Source organism: Giraffa tippelskirchi, chromosome 8 (assembly GCF_054371585.1).
Source record: "Giraffa tippelskirchi isolate mGirTip1 chromosome 8, T2T-mGirTip1v1.2.pri, whole genome shotgun sequence".
Classification (NCBI taxonomy): Eukaryota; Metazoa; Chordata; class Mammalia; order Artiodactyla; family Giraffidae; genus Giraffa; species Giraffa tippelskirchi.
In genome coordinates, this window is record NC_137282.1 from 84,824,477 (window position 1) to 84,840,908 (window position 16,432).

General features: G+C 37.7%; 1 long non-coding RNA gene across 1 annotated transcript in view; it reads right to left on the reverse strand.

Moving 5' to 3' along the window:
• Positions 1 to 2,762: 2,762 nt before the first annotated feature.
• The window catches only part of LOC145518265 (uncharacterized), a 96,488-nt gene continuing 82,818 nt past the window's right edge, over positions 2,763 to 16,432 (reverse strand). Inside the window, exons 2-4 of the long non-coding RNA XR_014062795.1 lie at positions 7,926 to 8,018; positions 4,179 to 4,347; positions 2,763 to 2,937 (exon numbers count right to left, since the gene is read on the reverse strand). This is a non-coding gene — a long non-coding RNA (uncharacterized LOC145518265). The remainder of the gene's footprint in view (positions 2,938 to 4,178; positions 4,348 to 7,925; positions 8,019 to 16,432) is intronic.

The window sequence follows — 16,432 nt, forward strand, 5'->3', positions numbered from 1 at the left end:
CTGCAGTGTGACAGAACTCATTTTGACTGATTTCAGTAGAATCTCACAAAAGGGAAGTCTGAATGGACCTCTGTGCAAGGTTAGGGTCTGGGCAGTGTTTCAAAGTGGAGATAGGATGAGATTGCCCCAAATTTATGACATGATAGTTTAGGATTTGTGGACAGAGTAAGGTGAGTATCTCAAGGAAAGATTTGATGGATAAACTATCATCTGAAAAGACAACACTTTGCCCAAGTAATCAATGTATGAATATCTTGATAAAATAATATTTATTTGGTTTGGTCTCACCTTTTCTAGACAAACTTTTATTGAACATCTCAGTCATGTTACTATTGACAGTCTCAGTTTACACTTTTCATTTTGATATATATTTCTAGTTTATTCTTTTCCCAAAGATTTAGAGTTGTGAGTCTAAGCCCCTTTAGAGGTAAGACTATGATCTTTGGTGAAATTAAAATACTCTTATGTTTACTCAGTTGCTTTCACCAAAAAGGGTTGTGGAAGGGTTATAGTAAAAGAACGATGTATTCTAGTAATTCTCTGGCAATGAGCAATTTTGCCCATCTTTGAGGAGGAATAATTTTACTCTGAGAACCCTCTCTAGGGCATGACACACCAGGGCTGCTAATTGTGACTCTACTTTTTACATCATTCTCTGTTCAAGTGGGGCCAGGGAACCTGGAGAAGGAAGCAACATTTTCCATCAAGACTCTTCAGTGCTCTTATAATAGGTGTTGGTCCTAGAGTCTTTGTGTAGAAAAGGGGCAAGGTAGTTATTGATGACATATCTGTCTGGCAAAAGTGATCTTGACATTCATTTGGTCTCAATTAAGAAATTATTTTGGCTGCTTAAAAATAAAGCATGTTCGTTTCTAGTTTTTCCATATCTAGAAACTTGATTTCTCTTAGCTAATGTTTCTAATATCAGATTTGGTATATTTTGGATGGTAAAATTGACTGTTTGAACTCTAAAAGATAGAGTCCTTAACCAAGTTCATAATTATATTTGTAATCACTTGGGCAAAATTTATATTTGTAATTGGTCTGTGACTCTATTGGTCTGTGACTTCTCTTGCTCACTATTTGGCTTTTCTTCTAGGGAACAGGTGGCTGCAAGTCCAGCCATTCTTTGATATCCAGAAATAAGACTGAAAGGCTCTCATCTCTATTTTTCTCTGATAAGAGAAGAGATGTGTCTGCTCAGGGATATTGAATTAGAATTGATAGCATGAATAACATAATACGATTAATAGATGCTTATTGACAGCATGCTTCACTGCCACTGAAGCTCACTGAACCTCAGTTTCTTCATCTATCAATAGGAATAAATACAATGCTCATCTCTTAGAGCTGATATGAGGATTAAATGGAAAAAATGAATGTAAAACATTGAGCAGAGTACTTGGCACATAGTTAATAAGTGATTGCTGTGATCATATTTATTAAAGATTAATAAAATGTGTTATATATTTATGATATATAATAATACATAAGATGGAACAAAATAATTTAGTAATTTATCTTTGTACTCTCCAAATCAATGATTTTATGGGTTGGTAGCCTTGTCAGTAGAAAATTAAAAGAAAAAAAAAATGACTGTGACAGAGAAATGATTGGAAATAATTGTGTCTGTTTATAGTTACCAACAGTTGGATACCTACAACATATGCATTAGTAACTTTTATCTTACACTTTATTTTTTTACTGAATACTAGTGGTATTCTAAGTATGTTGATAAATGTATTCTCCATAGTGAAGCATTAGTTTTCAACCAGAGTCTGAACAAAATGTTAAGTATTCAGTAAGTATGTCAGGGCTTCATTGAAGAATGCTTGATCATAGTGATACTTCTGTTGTTGCTGTTGTTTAGTTATTCAGTCATATCTGACTCTTTTGCGATCCCATGGACTATAACCCACCAGGCTCCTTCCTCTGTCTATGGGATTTCCCAGGCAAGAATACTGGAATGGGTTGCCTATGCCCTCCTCCAGGGGATCTTCCCAACCCAGGGATCAAACCTAAGTCTCCTGCATTGCAAGCGGATTCTTTACCCACTGAATCACCTGGGAATATGAATCTATATCTTCTCTTATTAAGATTTGCCCCATAGAAAATTGTTTTCTCCTTACACATTTGTCAAATCATCCTTAAATAAGAAATGAAAATTGGGCTGAAGTTGGAACTCTTTAGAATGAAAACACTATAAAAGTCAGAGTCAATAGTATTTTTATAATAAACTCTATAGATAGAACAAATGTTATTTTTAAATACCAGAACTCATTTCAGTTTGCTTTGATTATTTTAGCTTTCTTTAAAAAACATACAAAATTAACTTACTGTCAAAATTTTTCAGTGTCACTTCATTTTCACTGTGTCTTACTTCCCACCAGTTTCAATGGGTTGGTCTACTTTAGTATCTTGGATCAGGTTTTTATTATTTGGTGGAAGACTATCAAAGTAAAGGGAAAGTTGTTTTTCCTTCCTTAAGTATACAGCCAGAAAGAACAACAATATTTTCAAGTTAAAAAGTCATTGCAACCTAATTGAAAACTTCGGGCTAAATGCTGGGAACACTGTGTGGTTGACCATTCTGAAAGAAATTGAAAACAGATTCTAGTTGGCTTTAAAATGAATCTAGCTAATAATCAAGATAGATAGTAAGTAGACACATAAAGGACAATTAAAGAAGGAAATAGTCTGAAATGAATAGAAAGGAGAACCAGGTTAAGTCAACAGGGTTAACAAATGAAGATTGTCATTCGTGTGGTTAATATAGAGTAGCTTTATTTTCCAAAGATAACATTGAAAGAATGTTGGAGAGAGCCCTGATGTCTCTGGATTTTGCCCAGTTCTAAACAAGGATTAACACCAACCATGCATACATCTGCTGTGAACCCAAGTGATCTCTCAAAGCTGTTGCTTATTTTCTCCAATTATCTGAGGATCAGAAAACAAAAAGTGTGTACTTAAAACCAAAGATTACATACAACTCATAGAATTGATATAGTCTGTAAAATTTAAGCTACTGGTTCACCAGGGTAGGGGATATGATTTGAGTTATTTTTCTGGCTTGAGAATGATTTTAGGTCATACTTCTGCTGGATTTTATATTGTTCATTGAAAAACAAGTGTGTGTATATATATGTGTGAAAATATATAAAATACATAAATATATATGTATAAATATAAAACATATACATGACATGTAAAACACACACAAATATATACATATATATTACATATGCATTATTCAATGAACAAAAAAGAACTCAGTAGAGGTGAGTCCTAAATTTAGCTGAAATTAAATTCACTTGCAAACTGAGAAAATAACTCAAAGCATATGTTCTACTAATAGTTAATCAATAGCTTAAATTTTACATACATAGTTATTTAAACATATACATATAAATATATATACAGGTAAACATATATGTGTGCATATACCTATGTATTTTTCCCATTAAAAAGCTACATAATCTAAACATAAATGTTATATGTAATATGTATACACATACATAATATGTATATATAATTTGAAGTGAGAAATTCTGAGATTGAGTATTGAATTCTGGCTCTGTTACTTCATAGCTGTATGCCCTTCGACAATTATTTAAGTTCTTTAATCCTGCAATAATGTTTATAGAATGAGGATATTATCATGCACATTCTTAGTGAAAGTGAAAGTCGCTCAGTCGTGTCTGACTCTTTGCGACCCCATGGACTGGAATTCTCCAGGCCAGAATACTGGAGTGGGTAGCTTTTCCCTTCTCTGGAGGAATCTTCTCAACCCAGGGATCGAAGCCAGGTCTCCTGCATTGCAGGCAGATTCTTTACCAGCTGAGCCACAAGGGAAGTCCTAACTTAAGAAGGGATGCACATTCTTAAGTTCATGAAAATAAATGAGAATGTATGCAAAGTTCTTAGTGTACTGGCTGGCACATAGTAAGTATTCTGTATGTGCCAACCATTATGTGAAAAGCTTTACATACATTCTCATTTATTATAATAAAATATTTAATATATATACACACATATGTAACAGAAAGAGAGAGAGAAGGAGGGAGGAAGAAAAAGAGTCACAGAGAGAGAGAGAAAGAGAGATACTTTTTGGGGGTCAGATAAACTGTGGATCCCACTCAGGCCAATACTGTCATATCCTTGGCATAACTTCTGCGAACCTCATGTTATGAACAACGGAGCTAATGAACCTGGGACCAGTCATCTTTGCAACATGGTATGCAGCCTTTCATGCAGAGGACTGAGGTAGATTTGTTCACCCTGGGATGCAGAGTTGTGTTGGGGAGCATCTTTCTTCTACAGCTTCATAGACAGGTGGCCACAGCGGCTCTGGAAAGCAATGGAAAAGAGGTGTTTCACTGAGTGACAAGTGGGACACAGGTAGATGACTGCAGGATGCATTCTCCAACAAAAACTGTAGGACTCAGGAGAGGCACTTGCCCATGCATGGAAAACAGAGATTGCCTCATACTTGGTATGCTTTGGGGTGTGTTATATAAGTTTTATATAACACTTAATATATCATAGAAAAAGCAAGAGAGTTGGATCATAAAAAATAAGAGATCATCGAAAAAGCAAGACCGTTCCAGAAAAATATCTACTTCTGCTTTACTGACTACGCCAAAGCCTTTGACTGTGTGGATCATAACAAACTGTGGAAAATTCTTCAAGAGATGGGAATACCAGACCACCTTACCTGCCCCATGAGAAATCTACATGCAGGTCAAGAAGCAATAGTTAGAACCAGACATGGAACAACAGACTGGTTCCAAATTGGGAAAGGAGTACGTCAAGGCTATATATTGCCACCATGCTTACTTAACTTATATGCAGAGCACATCATGCAAAATGCCAGGCTGGATGAAGTCCAAGCTGGAATCAAGATTGCCGGGAGAAACATCATAACCTCAGATATGCAGATGACAGCATCGTTATGGCAGAAAATGAAGAGGAACTAAAGAGCCTCTTGATGAAGGCATAAGAGGAAAGTGAAAAAACTGGCTTAAAACTCAGCATTCAAAAAACTAAGATCATGGCATCTGGTCCCATCACTTCATGGCAAATAGATGAGGAAACAATGGAAACAGTGAGAGATTTTATTTTCTTGGGCTCCAAAATCTCTGCAGATGGTGACTGCAGCCATGAAATTGAAAGACACGTGCTCCTTGGAAGAAAAGCTACAACAAACCTAGAGAGCTTATTAAAAAGCAGAGACATTACTTTGCCAACAAAGATCCATCTAGTCAAAGCTATGGTTTTTCCAATTGTCATGTAGGATGAGAGATTTGGACTATAAAGAAGGCTGAGTGCCAAAGAATTGATGCTTTTGAACTGTGGTGTTGGAGAAGACTCTTGAGAGTCCCTTGGACTGCAAGGAGATCCAACCAGTCCATCCCAATGGAAATAAGTCCTGAATATTCATTGGAAAGACTGATGCTGAAGCTGAAACTCCAATACTTTGGCCACCAGATGCGAAGAACTGACTCACTGGAAAATACCCTGATGCTGGGAAAGATTGAAGGCAGGAGGAGAAGGGGACAACAGAGGATGAAATGGTTGGATGGCATCACCGACTCAATGGACATGAGTTTGAGTAAGCTCCAGGAGTTGGTGATGGACAGGGAGGCCTGGTGTGCTGCAGTCCATGGGGTTGCAAAGAGTCAGACACAACTGAGCGACTGAACTGAAGATATGTTTAAGATCATAGAAAGAATTGAACTAATTTGAATTCACAACTGAATCTTAGTTCTGAGTGCACGTTAGGGCTAGTCATCAAAACAAGATCAGTAGTTTGCATCAGTGTGACTGTAGCTAAACTTTTATCCCAGATTTTAGATATTAGCAGTTTTGCAATGATCAAGAGCAGTGTATACCACTGAAGTCATATTTGTTGTTTTTCTGTTGCTTGGTTGTGTCTGACTCTTTGTGACCCCATGAACTGCAGCACACCAGATTCCTATTGTCCTCCATTATCTCCCAGAGTTTGCTCAAATTTGTGTCCATTGAATCGGTGATGCTATAGAATCATCTCATCCTCTGGTGCCCCCTCATCCTTTTGACTCTGATCTTTCCCAGTATCAGGGTCTTTTCCAATGAGTCAGCTCCTCCTTTCAGGTGGCTAAAGTATTAGAGTCACCTGATATATTATTCGACTTAAATATGAATCAAATTTAGTGAGTGGATTTTGGTATAGGAAAGCATAACCTTTCACTGAGCTTGTAGTAGATGCTGGGCGCTGTGCTAAGTACTTTCAAGCACTGATACCTAACCCTGTGGAAGAAGCACAACTGACAGCCCTATTTTTCTAGTGAAGGAATTGAGATTCAGAGGATCATATGGTTTGTAAGTACAATAGTAAAGCAAAGAGTCAAAGATTAGAGGGACTTCAGAAGTTGTCTCAGCTTGAAACTTGCTTCTCTAGTGTTTGTGCAAGAGTTCTTAGAAGTGGAATAACTACAAACAATTGAATGCAGAAACTTGAATAAGCTTGCAGTTACCTCTTTTGACCCCTAGATGACACTTTTGTATTTATAAGTTAAACTACAAATGGAAACTGATAATTGCAAGACGTGAAATTAAAAAAAAAAGGAGAAAAGAAAAAAGTACATATATATACATGTGTGTTGGCAGTGTGAATTTGGAGTAAAGGTATAAATTGCCCTTATAAAATACTTTCTCTCAACTTCCTTGTATATTTTAAAGCGTAATAGCTCTGTTTTATAAGTAAGTAAAGTCGCTCAGTCATGTCCGACTCTTTGCGACCCCGTGGACGGTAGCCTACCAGGCTCCTCTGTCCATGGGATTTTCCAGGCAAGAGTACTGGAGTGGGTTGCCATTTCCTTCTCCAGTCTGTTTTATAACATGTCGCGTATTAAATGCGTGTATCAGAACAGTCAGGTGCTTGTTGAAAATGCAGATTTCTGCTTGAGCTTTGCCTCACACTGAAAGGTAAGAGTCCAAAAAACTGTATTTTTTAACAAGTACCAGGTGGTAGTTCTACATAGGAAAATCTGAGAACCATTGTTTAGCTATGTAATCCTCAAATCTGCCTGCATGTTAGTTTCTTGAGGGAACTTAATGGAATTCAAATGCTTTGTCCCCATTTAAGATAATCGCAGCCTTTCTAAGGGTAGGGCCTAAGTATTGTATGTTAAAAAGTTCCCTCAGTGATTGCCCTGAGGAGCCAGAGACGCACGTTGAGAAGCAGATTGGGTGGAATTCAATAGTGACCAACCCCCTTAAGGTTACTAAGACTGGAATTACTGCTTCTGTGATTTCATGAAATCACATTGTCTACTTACACATACATGCATGTATAAATGTATCTTTTGTGTTATTTTATTATAAAAATGACTCATGGTTATAGCAAAAAGAAAGACAGAGAGAGAGTGAAAGAAAGGAAGGAAGAAAAGAAGAAATAAAGGAGAAAAGAAAGAAAAATACAGGAGAGAACTGAAAGTTAGAAACAGCAACCATTTCTCAAAATCCAGAAAATGACTGCCAATAGTTTGGTGTTGCTCCTTCTGGTCTTGTTTTGTTTTGTTTTGTTTTGTTTGTATTTACTTTCCCTTAGAAGATTTTGTTAAAATATTGGGACCATATCATACAAACAATTCTACATAACTGCTATTTTGTGTAACATCCTTTATGAACATTTCCCCTGACAGCTAAAGATTCTCTGAAAACAGTTTGCACTGGATACATACAGTTTCATTGATTAGAACACACCATAATATTCTTATTCATTCTTTTTCCAATGTAGATTCTTGAGACAGTAGCTCATCTTTATAATGTTTAAATAAATGATCTTAACTATAGAGAATAGATATTAAGGGGCACTTTATATTTTATATTCAGTTTATAATCTTTAAATTAATTGCAGTTGAGTTAGTTTCTAAAGAACCCACCTTGTGTGTTGGAAGACAGATCAAGGAAAGACTGGCTAAGTCTTCTATTAATAGATGCACGTTTACTTCTGAGTCAACATCCATCTGCATGCTCTGCTGGTGGAAGATCCAGAATATCATGTATATCACTAATTAGCATCATTCATTATGACAAATAAAGAAGAGTTTTCTCATAACTTTTCATGGGGTTTCTTCTTCCATATTTTTTGCGTATAATTTTCCCCAAATAATAATGATATTGTAGATAAAGAAAAGGAGTTGACTTCAAAGTATAACTATATAGTATTAATCTCAACAGTTGTATGTATTCAGGATCATTTGGAGACTACCGAAAGCCTCTAAGGACAATATTTATTTTTTATTAATTTTTATTGAAATATAGTTGCTTTGGGCTTCCTCGATAGCTCAGCTATTAAAGAATCCGCCTGCAAAGCAGGAGACCCCGGTTCAATTCCTGGGTCAGGAAGTTCCCCTGAAGAAGGGATAGGCTACCCACTCCAGTATTCTTGGGCTTCCCTGGTGGCTAGGACAGTAAAGAATCCACTTGCAATGCAGGAGACCTGGGTTCAATCACTGGGTTGGGAAGATCCCCTGGACGAGGGCATGGCAACCCACTCCAGTTTCCTTGTCTGGAGAATCTCCATGCACAGAGGTACCTGGAGGGCTACAATCCATGAGGCTGCAAAGAGTCAGACACGACTGAGTGACTAAGCACAGCACAGCACATAGTTTCTTTATAATGTTGTGTATTTTCTGCTGTGCGGCAAAGTGAATCAGTTAAACATATGCATACATCTACTCTTTTTTAGATTTCTATCTCGTTTAGGTCACCACAGAGCACTGAGCTCCCTGTGCTGTACAGTAGATTCACATTAGTTATCTATTTTATATGTAGTAGTATATATGTGTCAATCTCTAGGGACAATATTTTATTATCACATTATGGATACATACCCTTCTGACACACATATGGCAAATATTTCCCACTTCATTATTTTTCTTTTAACTTTATTCACTTGACTCATGCAAATCCAATAAAATTTTGATTTCCAGCTTTTACTCTTGATTTCATGGAAAAAAGATTGTTTCCTATTCCACGATAACCTGTGTTTTCATTTATGACTCATCCCCACTATTTTATTAAAAATTATTTCAAACTTAGAAATCATGAAAACAATTTACAGTGAAAACCTGTATTAGTACCCTCTGGATTCTACCATTAGCATTGTACTCTTTCTTTTCTTATATATCTATCCATCTTTCCATCACTCTATCCAACACATCAATCTATTTTCATTCGTTTCAAAGTGGCATTCATCAATTGCATCTCTTGAAAACCTCAGTATGCATACTGTATGTATTTGACATAAATTTTGTCTTTTTTGTGTGTACTGGAGATGATTTTATTTTATGATTAAAGTCTTAAAAGTTGCTGCAAGGGAACGAAAATCACTCTGACCTTAGATAAATATCAACACTAAAAGATGAAAGATTATTCCAGAAAATGGTTAACAGATATACGTGGGAAAACGTGGGGGTACCCATCTCTGGCGAGATGGGAGAGGAGGGAGGTCCAAGATGTAGAAGATATATGTATATATATAACTGATTCACTTCATTGCACAGCAGAAACTAACACAACATTGTAAAGCAACTATACTCTAACAAAATTTAAAAAAAACTTTCACACTCGTGATACTTTGATTTCTTAATTTCTTAGCCAGATAGAGCACATTTTAAATAGTAACTTCTGCCATCCCACATCAAAGAATATATGAGTGGTGCATTATTTGTTGTTGTTACTGGAGGATGTTTGAATGGATTTCTCTTATTTTGGTATATTTTCACTTACACATATAGTTTTGTTTTCTATGGTAGCTGAAACTAATTAATTACTATGAACTGAGTGGCTTATGGGATTCCCTGGTGGCTCAGACAGTGAAGAGTCTGCCAGCAATGTGGTAGACCTGAGTTTGATCCCTGGGTTGGGAAGATCCCCTGGAGAAGGAAATGGCAACCCACTCCAGTATTCTTGCCTGGAAAATCCCATGGATGGAGGAGCCTGGTGGGCTACAGTGCATGGGGTTGCAAAGAGTTGACCATGACTGAGCGACTTCACCTTTCACTTTTGGTCTCCAAACTATGGTTTGCCATAGTTTTCATGGCCCAAAGTGCAATTCTTGTGGTGTGGGTGGCTTAAAATAACATATTTATGCTCTTGCAGTTTTGGAGACCAGAGTGTGAAATCAGTTTCAGTGGGCTACAGGGGGCAGGACTGGTTCCTTCTAGAAGCTCTGGGGAGAACCCTTTTCCAAGACTTTTCTAGAAGCTTCTGACTGGCTGTGTCCTTTGGCTTGCAATCCCTTTCTTGTTGTTGTTGTTTAGTTGCTAAGTCATGTATGACTCTTTGTGACCCCATGGACAGTAGTCCTCCAGTCTCCTCTGTCCATGGAATTCTCCAGGCAAGAATGAGTTGGGTTGCCATGTCCTTCTCCAGGGAATCTTCCCAACCCAGGGATCAAACCTACATCTCCTGCATTGGTAGGCAGATTCTTTATGATTGAGCCACCAGAGAAACCCTAATCCCTTTCTTAAATCACTCTAAACCCTTTCTTCCATTGTCACATCTTTTTTACAGAAATCTCTGTCTTTCCCTTTCTTATAAGGACATTTGTGATTACATTTAGGGTGTATGCAGATAGTCTAGGATAAAGTTTCCATTTCAAATTCTAAACTTAATTACATCTGCAAAATTTCTTCTGCAAGACGGGGTAACATTCACAGGTCCCAAAGATTAGGACCTGGGTATCTATGAGGCTATCATTTAGCTTAACACACATGCAAATATTTTATCCTTTTTGTTTGTTTGTTTAAGCAGCATGAAATAAGAATCTGATGGAATTTTTCCAAACAATTGCCCCAATTTTTTGAAAATACAAATATAAAAGATTTTAAAATGAAAAATTCTCAAATCTAATTGAGATGATACTTTTGTCATACACTATATCCTCATATTTTCTCTATACACTGATTTCTTCTAAAGTTTAGTAACTTTTTGTCATTAGTATGACAAAATATGGTAATAATTTGATTTATTGAACTTTATTCTAGGTGCTTCTCTCAGCAAAATTTCTTTAAAGTTGGAAAAAAGAAGAGAAAAAAATTGAAGAATGCAGATTTGTTGCTCTAAGAAAATGGATATTAATGTCCTATATACTAATTTATTCTTTGCCAGAAAGTTTATATCAAATAATTATTTTATATGAAGGTGTGTGTGTGTGTGCCCTCAGTGGTGTCTGACTCTTTGCAACTCCATGGACTGTAGCCCTCCAGGCTCCTCTGTCCATGGAATTTTCCAGGCAAGAATACCAGAATGGGTTGCCATTTCCTACTCCAGAGGATCTTCCTGACCCAGGGATCAAACCAGTGTATCCTACATTGGCAGATATATTCTTTATCTCTGCACCATCTGGTACGGTGTTTCAATCCATTTGTAGAATATCAGAAAGAAAGAACGAAACTGTACTCGCTCAACTCTATCAAATATTAAATTATAAGCAGCCAAGACAAGACAATCAACTAGAAAACAAGCCAGAAGGCTAAAAACTATATACATCAGAATCTCCATGCTAATTCTAAAATATGTAGGCCGTTATAATTTGAGAGTTATCTTTGAGTGTTAGCTTCCTTCCAGTACAAACAACACTTGTACTTAAAACCAATACAATATTGTAAAGTAAAACAATGAATTAAAAAAAAAACAATTGGCTGTTTTCTAAGCAAGTTATAGAATTGCTAACATTAAAATATTTTAATTAAAACAAAACCTTTGGCACTGTACTGTAGTCTTTAATCTTTGGTAAATAAACATATGACTTTGCAAGCAAACACATTGCTGGATAAATGTTCCATGTTGAATTGATCAGACCCATTCTAGAGAGTGTGTTGCCAATTAATTGTTAACACAGAGCATGCTTTTTCAAAACAGTGGATGATGCATCTAGCTCTATGGACACACCCTATATGAATAAGTTGCCATTTTAAAGTTTTTACTATTCTAAACTATGGAGTCAGGGCTTAATATGCCTCTAAATTACTTATAAATAAATTCTGTCTGCATGTCTTCTACTTTTAATAGGATTTATTTTTCAGGTTCACAGAATAATTGAGCAGAATACTGAGAGTTCTTACATACTCCCAGGCCCCACCATATGCAACCCACAAAAGATTGGTATATCTGTTATAATCTATGAACCTACATGGGCTCCCCTAGTGGCTCAGCAGTAAAGAATTTGACTGTAATGCAGGAGCCACAGGTTTGATCTCTGGGTCAGGAAGACCTCCTGGAGAAGGAAATGGGAACCCACTCCAGTACTCTTGCCTGGGAAATCCCATGGACAAAGGAACCTGGTGGGCTACAGTCCATGGGGTTGCAGAGAGTTGGACATGATTTAGTGACTAAATAATAACAATATGAACTTATACTGTTACACCGTTATCACCCAAAGTCCATAGTTTATGTAAAAGTTCACTCTTGGTATTGTGTCTCCAATGGGTTTGACCAACTTATAATGATATATATTCACCATTAGAGTATCATATAGAGTAGTTTCACTTCCCTAAAAATCCTCTATGTTTTGGCAATTCAATCTTTCCTCCTCCACCACTCCTAGCATTGATCTTTTTACTGTCTTCATAGTTTTACCTTTTCCAGAGACTCATGGTTGGTATCATACAAGATACCTTTCTCAGATATGTTTTTTTTTCAGGTAGCAATGTGCATTAAGGTTCTTGCACGTGTTTTCATAGCTTGATGACTCATTTCTTTTTCAGTTCAGTTAATTTCAGTTGCTCAGTAGTGTCTGACTCTTTGTGACCCCATGAACTGCAGCACGCCAGGGCTCCCTGTCCATCACCAACACCCGGAGTCAACCCAAAACCATGTCCATCCAGTCGGTGATGCCATCCAACCATCTGATCCTCTGTCATCCACTTCTCCTCCTGCCTTCAATCTTTCCCAGTATCAGGGTCTTTTCTAATGAGTCAACTCTTCGCATCAGGTGGCCAAAGTATTGGAGTTTCAGCTTCAACATCAGTCCTTCAATGAATACCCAGGACTGATCTCCTTTAGGATGGACTGGTTGGATCTCCTTGCAGTCCAAGGGACTCTCAAGAGTCTTCTCCAACACCACAGTTCAAAAGCTTCAATTCTTCGGTGCTCAGCTTTCTTTATAGTCCAACTCCCACATCCATACATGACCACTGGAAAAACCATAGCCTTGACTAGATGGACCTTTGTTGGCAAAGTAATGTCTCTGCTTTTTAATATGCTGTCCAGGTTGGTCATAACTTTCCTTCCAAGGAGTAAGTGTCTTTTAATTTCATGGCTGCAATCACCATCAGCAGTGATTTTGGAGCCCAGAAAAATAGAGTCAGCCACTGTTTCCGCTGTTTCCGCATATATTTGCCATGCAGTGATGGGACCAGATGCCATGATCTTAGTTTCCTGAATGTTGAGCTTTAAGCCAACTTTGTCACTCTCCTCTTTCACTGTCATCAAGAGGCTCTTTAGTTCTTCTTCACTTTCTGCCATAATGGTGGTGTCATCTACATATCTGAGGTTATTGATATTTCTCCCGGCAATCTTGATTCCAGCTTGTGCTTCTTCCAGCCCAGCATTTCTCATGATGTACTCTGCACAGAAGTTAAATAAGCAGGGTGACAATATACAGCCTTGATGTACTTCTTTTCCTATTTGGATCCAGTCTGTTGTTCCATGTCCGGTTCTAACTGTTGCTTCCTGACCTGCATACAGGTTTCTCAAAAGGCAGGTCAGGTGGTCTGGTATGCCCCATCTCTTTCAGAATTTTCCACAGTTTGTTATGATCCACACAGTCAAAGGCTTTGGCATAGTCAATAAAGCAGAAATAGATGTTTTTCTGGAACTCTCTTGCTATTTCGATGATCCAGCAGATGTTGGAAATTTTATCTCTGGGTCCTCTGCCCTTTATAAAACCGGCTGGAACATCTGGAAGTTCACGGTTCATGTATTGCTGAAGCCTGGCTTGGAGAATTTTGAGCATTACTTTACTAGCGTGTGAGATGAGTGCAATTGTGAGGTAGTTTGGGCATTCTTTGGCATTGCCTTTTTTGGGAAAGGCACATACTTGTGGCTCAGATGGTAAAGCGTCTGCCTACAATGCGGGAGACCCAGGTTCAATCCCTGGGTCAGGAAGATCCTCTGGAGAAGGAAATGACAACCCACTCCGGTACTCTTGCCTGGAAAATCCCATGTACGGAGGAGCGTCATAGGCTACAGTCCATGAGGTCTCAAAGAGTCGGACATGACTGAGTGACTTCACTTAACTTCTTTGGGAATGGAATGAAAACTGACCTTTTCCAGTCCTGTGGCCACTGCTGAGTTTTCCAAATTTGCTGGCATATTGAGAGTAGCACTTCCACAGCGTCATCTTTCAGGATTTGAAATAGCTCAACTGGATTTCCATCACCTCCACTAGCTTTGTTCATTGTGATGCTTCCTAAGCCCCACTTGACTTCACATTCCAGATGTCTGGCTCTAGGTGAGTAATCACACCATCGTGATTATCTGGGTTGTGAAGATTTTTTTTGTATAGTTCTTCTGTGTATTCTTGCCACCTCTTCTTAATATCTTCTGCTTCTATTAGGTCCCTACCATTTCTGTCCTTTATTGAGCCAATCTTTGCATGAAATGTTCCCTTGGTATCTCTAATTTTCTTGAAGAGATCTCTAGTCTTTCCCAATCTGTTGTTTTCCTCTATTTCTTTGCACTGATTGCTGAGGAAGGCTTTCTTATCTCTCCTTGCTATTCTGCGGAACTCTGCATTCAAATGGGTATATCTTTCCTTTTCTCCTTTGCTTTTCACTTCCCTTCTTTTTACAGCTGTTTGTAAGGACTCCTCAGACAGCCATTTTGCTTTTTTGCTTTCTTTTTCTTGGGGATGGTCTTGATTCCTGTCTCCTGTACAATGTCATGAATCTCTGTCCATAGTTCCTCAGGGATTCTGTCTATCAAATCTAGTCCCTTAAATCTATTTCTCACTTCCACTGTATAGTCAAAAGGGATTTGATTTAGGTCATACCTGAATGGTCTAATGGTTTTCTCCACTTTCTTCAATTTCAGTCTGAATTTGGCAATAAGGAATTCATGATCCGAGCCACAGTCAGCTCCCGGTCTTGTTTTTGCTGACTGTATAGAGCTTCTCCATCTCTGGCTGCAAAGAACATAATAAATCTGATTTCAGTGTTGACCATCTGGTGATGTCCATGTGTAGAGTCTTCTCTTGTGTTGTTGGAAGAGGATGTTTGCTATAACCAGTGCGTTCTCTTGGCAGAACTCTATTAGCCTTTGCGTTGCTTCATTCTGTACTCCAAGGCCAAATTTGCCTGTTACTCCAGGTGTTTCTTAACTTCCTACTTTTGCATTCCAGTCCCCTATAATGAAAAAGACATCTTTTTTGGGTGTTAGTTCTAGAAGGTCTTGTAGGTCTTTATAGAACTGTTCAAGTTCAGCTTCTTCAGCGTTACTGGTAGGGGCATAGACTTGAATTACTGTGATATTGAATGGTTTGACTTGGAAACGAACAGAGATTATTCTGTCATTTTTGAGATTGCATCCAAGTACTGCATTTCTGACTCTTTTGTTGACCATGATGGCTACTCCATTTCTTCTAAGGGATTCCTGCCCACAGTAGTAGATATAATGGTCATCTGAGTTAAATTCACCATCTTAGTTCATTGATTCCTAGAATGTCGATGTTCACTCTTGCCATCTCCTGTTTGACCACTTCCAATCTGCCTTGATTCATGGACCTAACATTCCAGGTTCCTATGCTATATTGCTCTTTACAGCATCGGACCTTGCTTCTATCACCGGTCGCATCCACAACTTGGTGTTGTTTTTGGTTTGGCTCCATCCCTTCATTCTTTCTTCATTTCTTTTTAGTGCTGGATATACCACAGTTTGTTTATCCATTCATCTATTAAAGGATATCTTGCTTAGTTCCACCTTCGGCAATTATGAATAAAGGTGCTATAAATATCTATGTCCAGACTTTTGTATAGACATAAGTGCTAAATTTATTTGGATAAATACTGAAGACTGCAATTGATGGACTGTATAGTAAGAATATGTTCAGCTTTATAAGAAATTGCCAAACTGCCTTCCAAAGTGACTGTATCATTTTACATTCCCATCAGCAATGAATGAGGATTTCTGTTGTTCACTTCTTTGTCAACATTTGGTGTTGTTTGTGTTTCAGATTTTTGCCACTTTCATAGGTATGGAGTGGTATCTTTTTGTTTTAATTTGAAATTCGTTAGTGACATATGATGCTGAACAAAATTTAATATGCTTATTTGACATTTGTATATCTTTGGTGAGGTGTCATCTCAAATCTTTGCCCATTTTTTAATCAAGTTGTCCATATTCTTATGAAGGTGTCCACTTTCTTATGAAGTTGTCCATT